At 42.2% G+C, this 11,703-nt stretch overlaps 1 long non-coding RNA gene across 1 annotated transcript; it reads left to right on the forward strand.

Annotated features, from left to right (window-relative positions):
- Positions 1-518: 518 nt before the first annotated feature.
- LOC144290994 (uncharacterized) lies at positions 519-11,693 on the forward strand. Its single transcript, XR_013358452.1, has 3 exons — positions 519-806; positions 10,890-11,137; positions 11,344-11,693. It is a non-coding gene; the product is annotated as an uncharacterized LOC144290994 (long non-coding RNA).
- The last annotated feature ends 10 nt before the right edge of the window (positions 11,694-11,703 follow it).

Raw genomic sequence — 11,703 nt, forward strand, 5'->3', positions numbered from 1 at the left:
AATTTGGGGTCTGCACTCATTTTGTGTGTTTGTTTTTTTTTAAGGGTAGATCAGTAAGTGTTAGGTGGTAAGCATCAAATGAAAACATTTTTTTTTTCTTGACAAAACCAGAAAGATTGACAAAACTAAAAAGGGACTAACTTTCCCAGTCTGGGACTCAGTGCTCTTCAATGCTGTAACCACGTATCCTGAAAAATTCTCTTGGGTGGTTGTATTTGGGAAATGATGAGTGATGGAAACGGAAGAAGGCTCATTTAGACAGAAAAGCAACTTTATACAATGGCCCCATGCCCCTGAAAGAAAAGAAAAAATCAATTTAATTCCTTTCCAGCCTCTGCAGGTTCTCAGCACTCACAATTGTACCCTCTGGTTTTTCTGGAGAGTTCAATTTTTCAAAAGTAAAACAAACCAGAGCCTGCAGCATGAGTGAACCCTGCTTTTTGGGCAGGTGTATCCGGTAGAGAAACAAAACATCGCTCTGTGGTTAGGCTGCCTAGTACACTGGAGTTCAACACATTCAGAAATCAGCCTGCCTCGGTGGTGGTGGGGTTGCTGAACCACACAGCGAGAACATGGGCCCTGTGTAAAAAGCTCCCAGCCTCCCTGCGTACGGAAGACAGCACTGACCCAGAGCTGAGCAAAGGGCAGGCTACAACCCCTGCCACCTCTGAGCTGGGCCTTTCAGCCACAGCCCCATGTCATTCATGGTTGAAGTCCTGCTGCCGCAGGGCCACACAAGGTTGTTGCAGCGCAAGCCCACTCTGGCCACACTGTGAGTTGGAGAGAGCTTTGAAGCCATCAAGGAGGTGAGGAGAGGGCTTGTCACCAGCCCTCCTTTCTGATTCTGAGTTCCTCAATCAATTTTTGTCACGTGTTGTTTGCATTTGGTTTGGTAACTGGCTGGCAAATGTAGTTGGACCTGGAAGCAGAGACAAGACTGGGATGCCACTGTGAAGAAGTGTTTCAGACCCTCTGTTCATCATCACAGAATCCCAGCTTTGTGCCCACTTTGCAGATGGGAACACAGAGTCACTAGGGACTGAAATGAGTGGCTTGAATGCTGAGATGGGACTGCCTGTCTATGGCAGATTCCTCATTCTGTACCTCTTTAGGCCTCTGGATCTCTAGTATACTATTCTTTTGAATTAATCCTCATCCTAGCAGACATAAGAAGAGGAGGAGGAGGGGGAGGAATAAGTAACATTTGTTGAATGCAAAACACTCTAAGTGCCTCATCCTGTTTAATGTTAAAACCCCTACGGGTTGTGTGTGTGTGTGTGTGTGTGTGTGTGTGTGTGTGTGTATTCCTCTCTGCCAAAGAGAAAATTTGAAACACAAGAGGTTAACTGCCAAAGGTGACCCAAAGGAAGGACTCAAGCCCAAGCGGTCTGACCTCAATGACCAAACCTATATCCACTATGCTGTCTTTTCAGGCAGACACACCTGCCTCTAAATCCAGACTCTATCTCTGTGTTACTTGGGGCAAGTCACTTGACCACTCTGAACACTGTTTTCTTATCTGTAGAGTAAGGATAAAAATAGTGACTATCATTTAAGGATGGTATGAAAAGCAGCTAAATGAGGTTATTCAGGTGATGGGCTTTGCATGGTGCCTAGCATACAGGAAGAGCTCAATAAATGCCAAGTATAATTAGCAACAGAATTGTGGCCTTCAGGATTGATCCACTTCCTCTTTCCTTCCATAATGGCTATCCTCTTTCTAGTTACCACCTGCTGTTTACCTAAACAGAGCTTCCTTTTTGGCTCACTCGATGTGATTTGGCTGATCTGAGGCATCCTCCTCATACAGCCTCTCCCCTTTGGAGCTGCATGCAGGAGATCATGACAAGTCCATCAAGCACTTCCAGCACCATCAAGGATTTGTAAGGGCAGTGACAAAATCTGGGAGATAGATGGTATCATAGAGTTGTTTGTCACAAAAGGTAATGTACCCCAAAAGGGGCCACTGTAAAACAAGCCGCCCATGATGTATGTGTGCCCCAGGACATCTTAGAGAATGAGTTGACTTGGAGGAGTGAACAGAGGAAGATCACTCTGTGATGAGAAACATAGAGTTTGCAGAATCTCTACATATAATGGTTTTCAAACACGTCTGTGAATTCTTTGACACCTGGCACATCAAGAGGTGGAGTCTAATCCCTTACCCTTGAATATGGACTGGATTTAGTGACAACTGCGTGACTTCTAGGGCTGGATTATTAAGGGTGTTTTGCCGTGGCTCTCTGTCCGGATGCTTGGTCTTCAAATCCAGCGGCCATGGCAGGAGGAAGCCCAGTGACAATGGGGGCCCAGGGATAGGTGTTCTGGGCCTCAGCTCCAGTTGAAGTCCCCAAGAACAGACAGCCTTTGTGATGGCTCCAGCCCAGTCCACCATCTTTCTTCAAATTAGTGACAGATTCCCAGTAAGAATTGCCTCCTGAGCCCATAACCATAAATGATTGTTGCATTATGCCACTGAATTTGGAGCGATTCATTATACTGCAGTAAATAGCTGGACACTACAATTTATTTCACAAAGTTCTGCCTCTAGGTCACTGTTAGCTACTGAGAGCTCTATGTTACTATTGATTTTAGTTACTTTGGAACTATTATTTTAGCACTTACTTTCATGAGGTCTAATAATTTTTGTTAGGTACATATCAAATAGTTTCACAATCCACAGTGATCATTTTTATCAATTTATTTTTTTAAGATTTTATTTATTTATTTGTTTATTTGATAGAGAATAAGAGAGAGATAAAGAGAATAAGCAGGTAGAGCTGCAAGCAGAGGGAGAGGGAGAAGCAGGCTCCCTACTGAGCAAAGAGCCTGATGTGGGGTTCGATCCCAGGACCCTCAGATCGTGATCTGAGCTGAAGCCAGATGCTTAGCTGACTGAGCCAGCCAGGTGCCCTCATTTTATCAATTTATTTAAAAATAATTCTGAGGGATCCCTTGGTGGCGCAGCGGTTTGGCGCCTGCCTTTGGCCCAGGGCGCGATCCTGGAGACCCGGGATTGAATCCCACATCGGGCTCCAGGTGCATGGAGCTTGCTTCTCCCTCTGCCTGTGTCTCTGCCTCTCTCTCTCTCTGTGTGTGTGTGTGACTATCATAAATAAATTTTAAAAAATTTTAAAAAATTAAAAATAATTCTGTAATAAGAACTAGAGTCACTTTGTATGTTCCCCTGAGGAAGAAGCAGGTAGGCAGCCTTTCCTTGGAATAAACCTGAGATGACTTTTTTAGCTCCCTAAGCCATCACAAGTAGGGAAGCTTTAGGATGAATTGACCCTTGAAGCCCTCTTGGAAGAAGGACTGAAGCCAACAGAGAAGCAGAGCCCTGATTCCCCAGGCAGCCCCAGCATATTGGGCTGTGAAACAATAATGCAGAGGTTTTCTGTAAATCATCAGCCAACTGTGAAGTGTTTTCTAGGATTCAGTTTTGTTGTCAACACTCCTGGATATAAAGCTTCCAACCCTCAGCACCTACAACAAAAATGAGTATCTATATAAATATTAATACATATATATAAGCACACACATACACAGGGCCCCACTATCTTACCAATTGTGAGCCTTGAACAAATTACTTAACCTTACAATCTCAGTTTTTTGTGTCTAAAATGGAGATAATACTTTCCTCATAGGATTATTGTAAAGTAAATGACTAGAGCAGACCAGGCTCAGTGAATATTAGTTATTAAAATAATTCACACACATAACACATATAGAAAAGAGATGGGAGAAATTGCACCAAACAGTTATTGTAGTTATCTCTGAGCCATAAGACTATGGATGCTTTTTATTTCCTTTCTTATAATCATATATTTTGAAGACATCCTATGTTTCATTAATTTTTTCATTATTTTTTTAAAAAATATTTTGATAAAAAAATAAATAAATATTTTGATAGAAACTATTTTTTTAAATGAAGGTGGTTATTAGATGATAGGATTATGGATAACTTTCTTAATGTTTTAAATGTATTTTGTGTTTCGATTTTCTCAAATTGACTTAGTGGGATTTTTAGGTCTAGGAAAATACAGATGGAGGATGAATTTAGGCTCAGCCATGTGGTACAGATCCAAGATTTCATGGTTTCATTATCTCGTTAGATGGAGATTACTGAGGATTTCTGCAGTCATGGTCAACTTCTCGGAGATGGTAGAGTTCAAGGTTGAAACAGGAGAATGGGAGCCTTTTCCAGAGGACTAGTTCTACTCAGGTCTCATACACATACACATACAAACACATATGCACGCATACGCACACACAGCTTTAGCTCTAACTACACCAGGTGCTGAGGGAAACAATCCCTATTTTCAAGAGTTTACTGCCTAAAAAAAAAAAAAAAGTTTACTGCCTAATGGAGAAGGTATACACATAGAGAAGTAATTTTTCCATTTAATGCAGTAGATACTAATATAAATACGAGTGCAGGTTTTGATGGAAATGCAGGCAAAACATATTAGCCCATCCTGGGGTTCAGAACAACTTATTGGAAGTGAAGTTTCTTGAGCAAAGTCTTGAGGAATCTCTTAGGTCAGGCTGTTAAAGCAAAACGTCACAGACCAGGTGTCTTCAACAACAGACATTTATTTCTCACAGTTCTGAAAATGGGAAAGTCCAGGGTGAATGTGCCAGCAGATTCGGTGTTCCATGAGCACCCCTCTTCCTGGCTTGCACATAGCTGCTTTCTTGCTGTGTCCTCACATGAAGGAGAGAGAGAGGGCTCTGGTCTGTTTCTCTTCTAATAAGGGCTCTAATCCCATCATAGGAGCCCATGACCTCATCTAATCCAAAGGCCCACTTTCAAATACATTGAGGAATATAGCTTAGATATATGAATGGGGGGTGGGGGTGGGCATGACATTCTGTCTATAGCAAGAGAAGAGTCAATCCCAGGGATAGAAAGATGGGTGTTCGCAGAGGCTGGAATAGAAGAGTGAAAGGACATTGGTGTGTGCAATAAACAAGAAGAGTACTCTTCAAACCCTCCCTGCCCCATCTCACACACAGAATCCTTTCTTCAAACAAACAAACAAAAATCCCATGTGGGAGCTTAAAAGCTAAAATACATAAAATTGGGTTGGCTGTATAAGGGCCGTAATGAATATCTCTCCCCAGAGGAGGCCCATGAAACCTGTCCCCACAAGGCCCAAGATTCCAAGGGGAGTGGGAGGTAGGACAAATCGACTCTGCCAGAGCAACTGGTGGGGGCCAGGTCTTGGATGGCCTGATTTATTCTATCTTTGTAGAAATGCAGTGGGGCACCGAGGGGTTTTTCTCTGAGGAGCGTGTGCTCAGGGTTGTACTTTGGAAAAGGGAGTGGCAATATGTGAGGAAAGTGCCTTAATCTGGGGAAAAGACCATCGAGACTTGAACTAGGACAGGGATTGTGTCAAGAAGAGGGTAGGTTGTTGGAGCATCACTAACACTATTTTTCAGAAGATTATTTTCCACTAGGAAGTTTCATAGGAGGTCTGGCCACCTACATGGATGTCAGCCCATATGGGCACTCCCATGGCACATCATTCATACCAACCTCTTTCCAGCAGCCATTTACCCATCCAATCCCAATAGCCCACCTAAAGAGATGCCTGGTTTTGTGAGTGTGTGTGTGTTTGTGTGTGTGTGTGTGTGTGTGTGTGTGTGTGCTTAGAGAGAAAGATTGAGAGAATGCATACAAGTGAATGAGGAAGGGGCAGAGGGAAAAACAGAGAGGGAGAGAGAGACTCTCCGGCAGACTTGAAGCTCAGCACAGAGCCCACCATGGGTGGCTCTCGATCTCACAACCCTGAGATCATGACCTGATTTCAGTCAAGAGTTGAACGCTTGACTGAGCCACCCAGGTATCTCAAGATGCCTGTTTTAAACATAAGGGCAATGAGGTATGTAGCTGTGGTGGTTAATTCTGTGTCAACTTGGCCAGGCCAATATCTAGGGGCACCCGATATTTAATCAAGCCCTAGCCTGGACGTTGCTGGGAGGTATATTTTAGATGATATTAACTTTTAAATCAGTGGTCTTGAGGAAAGCAGATTACACCTCATCATGTGGCAGGCCTCGTACAATCAGTTAAAGGCCTTAGAGAAAGAAGAATGACTCCCCCAAGGAAGAGGGAATTCTGTCTGCAGTCTTTCCTGGGTCCCCAACTTGCCTGCCCATGCTGCAGATTTTGGACATGCCAGACTCCACAATTGTGTGAGCCAATTCCTTAAAATAAATCTCTTTCATATCTATATCCATCCATTTATCATCTATCTATCTTTCTATCTATCTATCCATCTATCTCTCTATCATCTATCTATATCTATTGGTTCTGTTTCTCTGGAGAATCCTGAAAAATACAGTGGCTTACCCCATTGACCAGATAGAGGCAGGAATAAAATGCTGATTTGTAACAACTTATTAATTCAAAAAAAAACTTATTAATTCAGCTTCACCACCCTTCCTTCCACAACAATGAGTTCAGAAGGTGGGGCAGGTGATGCTCTTACTCAGCATTCCTAAAGCAGACCTCTGATTACATCACCAGCCTGCTTAAAATTTTCAACGATTCTCCGTAGCCTGCCAATAAAGTCCCAATTACATGGTCTAATAATGGTCAAGGATCTCTGGACTCAACCTCCATTCCCTGTCTTACCTCTCACAACTTAAATTGATTATTGTGCACCAGATTTCACTCACTTCCCTGTAAGAAGATTGTATGTCCACATCCTTTGCCTTATGACTTATAGTCCCTCCACAGGAGGAGTGTAGATTCCTGCTGCACTGATTTCTGGGCTTCTCCACATAACTTGTTTTGCCCAATGAAATGCAATCAGACCAGACAATAACCATCCTAGCAATAACTTTAAATGCTTGTGTGATTTGGCTGAACTGAGGGTTGGTGGCCCCTAGGAAGGTGGGGAAGAAGAGTGCAGAACTCTCTCACGAAGATCGTTTTGCTTTTCAAGTATGAAGAATAACAGCTGCCCCTTCTAAAACTTTCTCAGAAATCCAGATTTTACACTCTGATGTAGTGTGAAATTGCTTCACTCTAAGCAGTGAGCAGCCTGTTGTTTCTTGAAGGTTTATTAAATCACTTATGATTCTGGATATTTACACTATAAACCAATAGATTTCTTTGAATCTTAGTGTTTTTTGAGGGGAAATCTCTTAAAATTATGCCTTGTTTTACTTTTACTGTGTAGTAGGGTAGGAAAAAATACCTCAACAGTGGATATCAACTCTTAATTGAATATAAAATGTCTTTTTTTTTAGGACGATAGTGTCATGGGTCTTTCGAGATGGAAAATAAGACCCTGAGACATGGGAGAACAGGTGTGGGGAAAATGAAATGGCAAAACTGTTCTGCTTTAGAAATAAATAAGAATTGGGGCAAAAGTGGGAGGCAGAGAGAGAGTGCAGAGATTGAAGGAAAGTGGAAAGAGAGAGAGGAGATTAAGCAAAGATCAAGAGGCTGGAATCCAGATTGGTTGAAGCACAGACCTGCAGTCTCCAAAAACGTGTTTTATTTTTTGTGTAGTAATAGAGTTCCAGCTGGGCACTTGATTGCCCGCTAGAGACTACACTTCCCAGGCTCCATTGTAACCAGTGTGATCACATGACTATGTGTTGCCAATGGCATGAGAATGGAAATGATGTATGCAATTGCTTGCTTAGAAGGAAATCCTTGGCCTCCATTTCCTCTTCTTCTCTACTCCCAATGGGCTATTTGTAAACATGGTTTGACTCAGCTTTGACCATGCAGATGAGGACACAGCCACTCCTAGAGGATGGCAAAGCAAAAAGATAGAAGGAGCTCTTGTTTGAGTGACAGCAGAGAGCAATGATGCCCTTCATCCTGGACGGCTCTTCCTTTGGACCAAAGGAAGAATCTCATTGTTTCAGCAGCTTAGCCTAAATCTTAACTGATACAATGGTAAAATCATGAGGGGACTTTTGAAAAACAGAGATAACAATCATTCATTTTTTTAATTTACATTTTTCAGTGTTCTAAACCCCTCATCTTTTGACTTTTGGCAAAATGTGTTACTTACATAAAGGCCTATATAAGTAAGAAGCTTGTATAGAAATCAAGGAGAGGGTCTCGTATCTGGGCCGACAGAGCACAGTCAAGAATGAGAATGTGTGCAAGATGGTTTATAGACTGAAATAACCCCATAGAAGTAGGAGCTAAAGGACAACCTGAAAATGTGAGCTCACCTGAATTCACAGATATCTCAGGGAAGGCCTGGATATAGAATGGAAGGATGTTTCAATGCAATCTGGATCTTAGGGATCAGGATAAGTCCAATGAACACTTGGACCAAAACAGTGATTAATCCAAAAAGGCAGGAATATCTCTGATGAGAGTGATGTGAAAAAGCCTGGAATATAAATTCTAGAGTCAGATGGCATGTGTCTCAATGTCTATTCTACTGCCTATAACTATGTGACTTCAAGGAAGTCACTTAAAATCTAAGCCTCAGTTTCCTTATCTATAAATTAGATATAATAATAGCTGCCTCGTAGTGTTATCATAAGGAATTGAAAGGAATATTGTACATAAAGCATTCAGCAGATTGTGGGACATATAATGAGAAGCCAACACATACTAGCTTTTACTACTACTATTAATTTTTTCACAATATTAATATGAGATCCTATTATTCAAGTCAAGGAAAATCATTAACTTTGAGAATCCTTTGGTGGAGTCAGGGGCTCAAATGTTTCTGACTTGACCTGAGGAAAGTGGGTGGGAGAAGGGTGTCACTCCAGCATTCAAGGTGTACCCGACCAAGTATCAGTAGCTCCATTGTGCGGATGAGAAATAAAGTTGAGAAAGGTGTCTCATTTGAGTTCAAAGGCATTTTCGCAAAGCCAGGCTGAGAAAACAAGAACACTTCTCCTGTAGTTTCCACTGCCCTGGAGCCTACCCCCTCTTCCTTCCCACTGTGTCCCCGGTTCAGTAAGCCACCTACCACCCCTCAAGGAACTCAGGCAGGAAAGCAACAGTTCTGTACTTCCTGTTTTCCTTCACCCCCTACTACTAATCAGTCCTCACTATTTCATCTCCAGAGTTCTCTCAAATCCATCCACTTCTTTGTCCTGCCTCTGCCAGCAGCCTCCTTCAAACCACCCACCGTGGCTTCTTCATTGCTGTCCACACTTGCATTCTTCATTTTCCTCTCCTCTCAGCAGCCACAGAGATTTTTAAAAATCCAGATGTAATTACTCCTGGCCCTGCTTCCCATTGGCTTCCTGCTGCCCCAGGATGAAATCCCAGCAGCCCACTTTCTTTGGGTCAACATATAATAGGCCCGTCCCCTGCCTAGTTCTCTTGAAACTCACACCACCAGTTTTTCTGTTTATAGAGCAGAGCTCCCAGCCTTTGAATGCTGTTTCCTCTACCTGAGCAGTTTTCTTCTCTCCCTCCCCTCATTTAACTAACTCATTCATCCAAAAACATTTTTATCAAGCTCCTACTATATGCTAAGTCCTACTGTAAGCCATAGAGGTAAATAACCTCTTCTGTCCTATGAACCTTATCTGCAATCTGGTGAAATCTATGGACCTTTTTCTGAGACTAATGGTTTTTTGTTTTGTTTTTTGTTTGTTTTTAAGGATGATGATGTTTTATTTAAGTATCAATTTTTATCATTGTTTTCTTATTTCACTTGAACCTCACCATAAGCCTATGGTTAGATAAAGTAGATATTGTGCCCCTCTTTTCCCCAACATATTACAAACAAAGTTGAAAAGAATATTACAGTGAACACTGTAATAGGCAGATTAATGCCACCCCCCCACAAAGAAGTCCATGCTTTAACCTCTAGAACCTGTAAATATGCTATGTTATATGGCAAAAAGACTTTACAAATAGAATTAAGGACTTAAATATAGGGAGATTATCCCTATAGGAAGATTATCCTGAGTCCAATGTAATCACATGAGTCCTAAAAGGGGGAAGAGGAAGGTAAGAGGAAGAAAAGGTAAAAGATAATTTGAAACATGGAGGACCTGACCCACCATTGCTGGTGGTGAAGATGGAGAAGAGAACTGTTATGGTTGAATTGTGTCCCAGGCTAATGCTTTCTAAATACATAAAATAAATATGGAGGATTACAAAAGAAACCAAATGTACTGAAATAGTTACCAAAATCTTTTTAAATTGTGATATAGTAGCATATCTGTTATTTTATGATTGCATTAAATAACAAAATCTAGCAATGGGTCTAAATAATATAATCTCCTAGTAGTGATCAGTATAAATGGTATTTTAAGAGATCTGTGAAACAGTAGTGTGTGACAAAGTCTCAAGGACAGCTCATACCACTGTGGTTTGTTGCCTACATTCACAATGGAATGAAATGCTAAATTTCAGTTAGATGTTAGTAAAAATAAAGATGTCATTTTTTTTCCTATCCAAATTCATAGAGCCCAGTTCTATCCACAGACTCCAGAGAGTCCCCTAGATCAGATTAAACCTGGGGAATATAGTAAGAAACACAGGAGCTTATGTTCAAGTGGCAGGGGGTGGGGGGAGGCTGATAATCCAATAACTTCAGATTGTGCTGAGTTGTTTAAAGACAATAAAATGACTTCAGATTATAACGAATTGTTGAAAAAAAATCAATAAAGTGGGCACCTGAGTGGCTCAGTCGATTAAGTGTCTACCTTCAGCTCAGGTCATGATCCCAGGGTTCTGGGATCAAGTCCTGCATCGGCTCACTGCCCAGGGGAGAGCTTGCTGCTCCCCCTGCTTGTGCTCTCTCTGTCAAATAAAAAATAAAAATCAATAAAGTGAAAAAAAAGTAAAAAAAAAAATCAATAAAGTGATAGGGATTAACCAGCAACTAGGGTGCCTGATGAGAGTGATGTGAAAAAGCCTTCTTTTTCAGCTGAACCCCAAAGAGAAGGATCTGGTCTGAGAAGAAGCCAACCAAGAGGTGCCACAAAGGGAGTGGACAGTGAGAGCCTGGCCCAGCCTGGCAGACAAGGGATATGAAATCGGGGAAGTACATACACATCAGTCTTAAAAGGCCAGAGTAGGAAGACCTTGAACTCCTGCTTCAGTTCCCTCCTCTTGAATATCAGGATGGCATTGAGACCAGCACCTGGGGGCTGCTATAGAAGCCCTTGAGATCATGTGAGTGAAAGGCCTGGTAGACAAGCACACTATGGAAGTTTCCCACAGATCCCACCCTATCTCATTCAACCCCATGGGTGTATACAGTTGGAGTCCCCATTCCTCTGAGAGGTTGGTTAGATCATTTGCTTAAGGTCACATAGGTGGTTTAGGACAAAGCCGGAATTCAGACGAAGCTATCTGACCCTTTTCTCTTTCTTCTCTAGGGAGAAAGCACGAGTTCTTTCATATCAAGCTCACCCAGCTCTCTGGTGGCTCCCAGGACACAACCTGTCTGTGATCCTTTCCCCCTTGACAGAGCAGCATCTCCCAGGAGGAGAGATGAAAAATCCAAATGCTGCAACTAAACGCTGCCAGGACTGAGGGAAGCCACTTAGCCCTAATTTCCTTACTGTTAAAACCAGCATAACCATGGCAACACACTCCAGGGCTTTTATTAAAGAATCTGACTGTGAAAATCAGCCTAAATCAATGGAAGGAGGAGAAGTGCTCCGTGTTTTACACACACACACTGGTTGCCATCAGCCTCAGCACCCTGAGATGCTAAAAGCATCCTCCCTGCAGAG

Source organism: Canis aureus, chromosome 2 (genome assembly GCF_053574225.1).
Source record: "Canis aureus isolate CA01 chromosome 2, VMU_Caureus_v.1.0, whole genome shotgun sequence".
Lineage (NCBI taxonomy): Eukaryota > Metazoa > Chordata > Mammalia > Carnivora > Canidae > Canis > Canis aureus.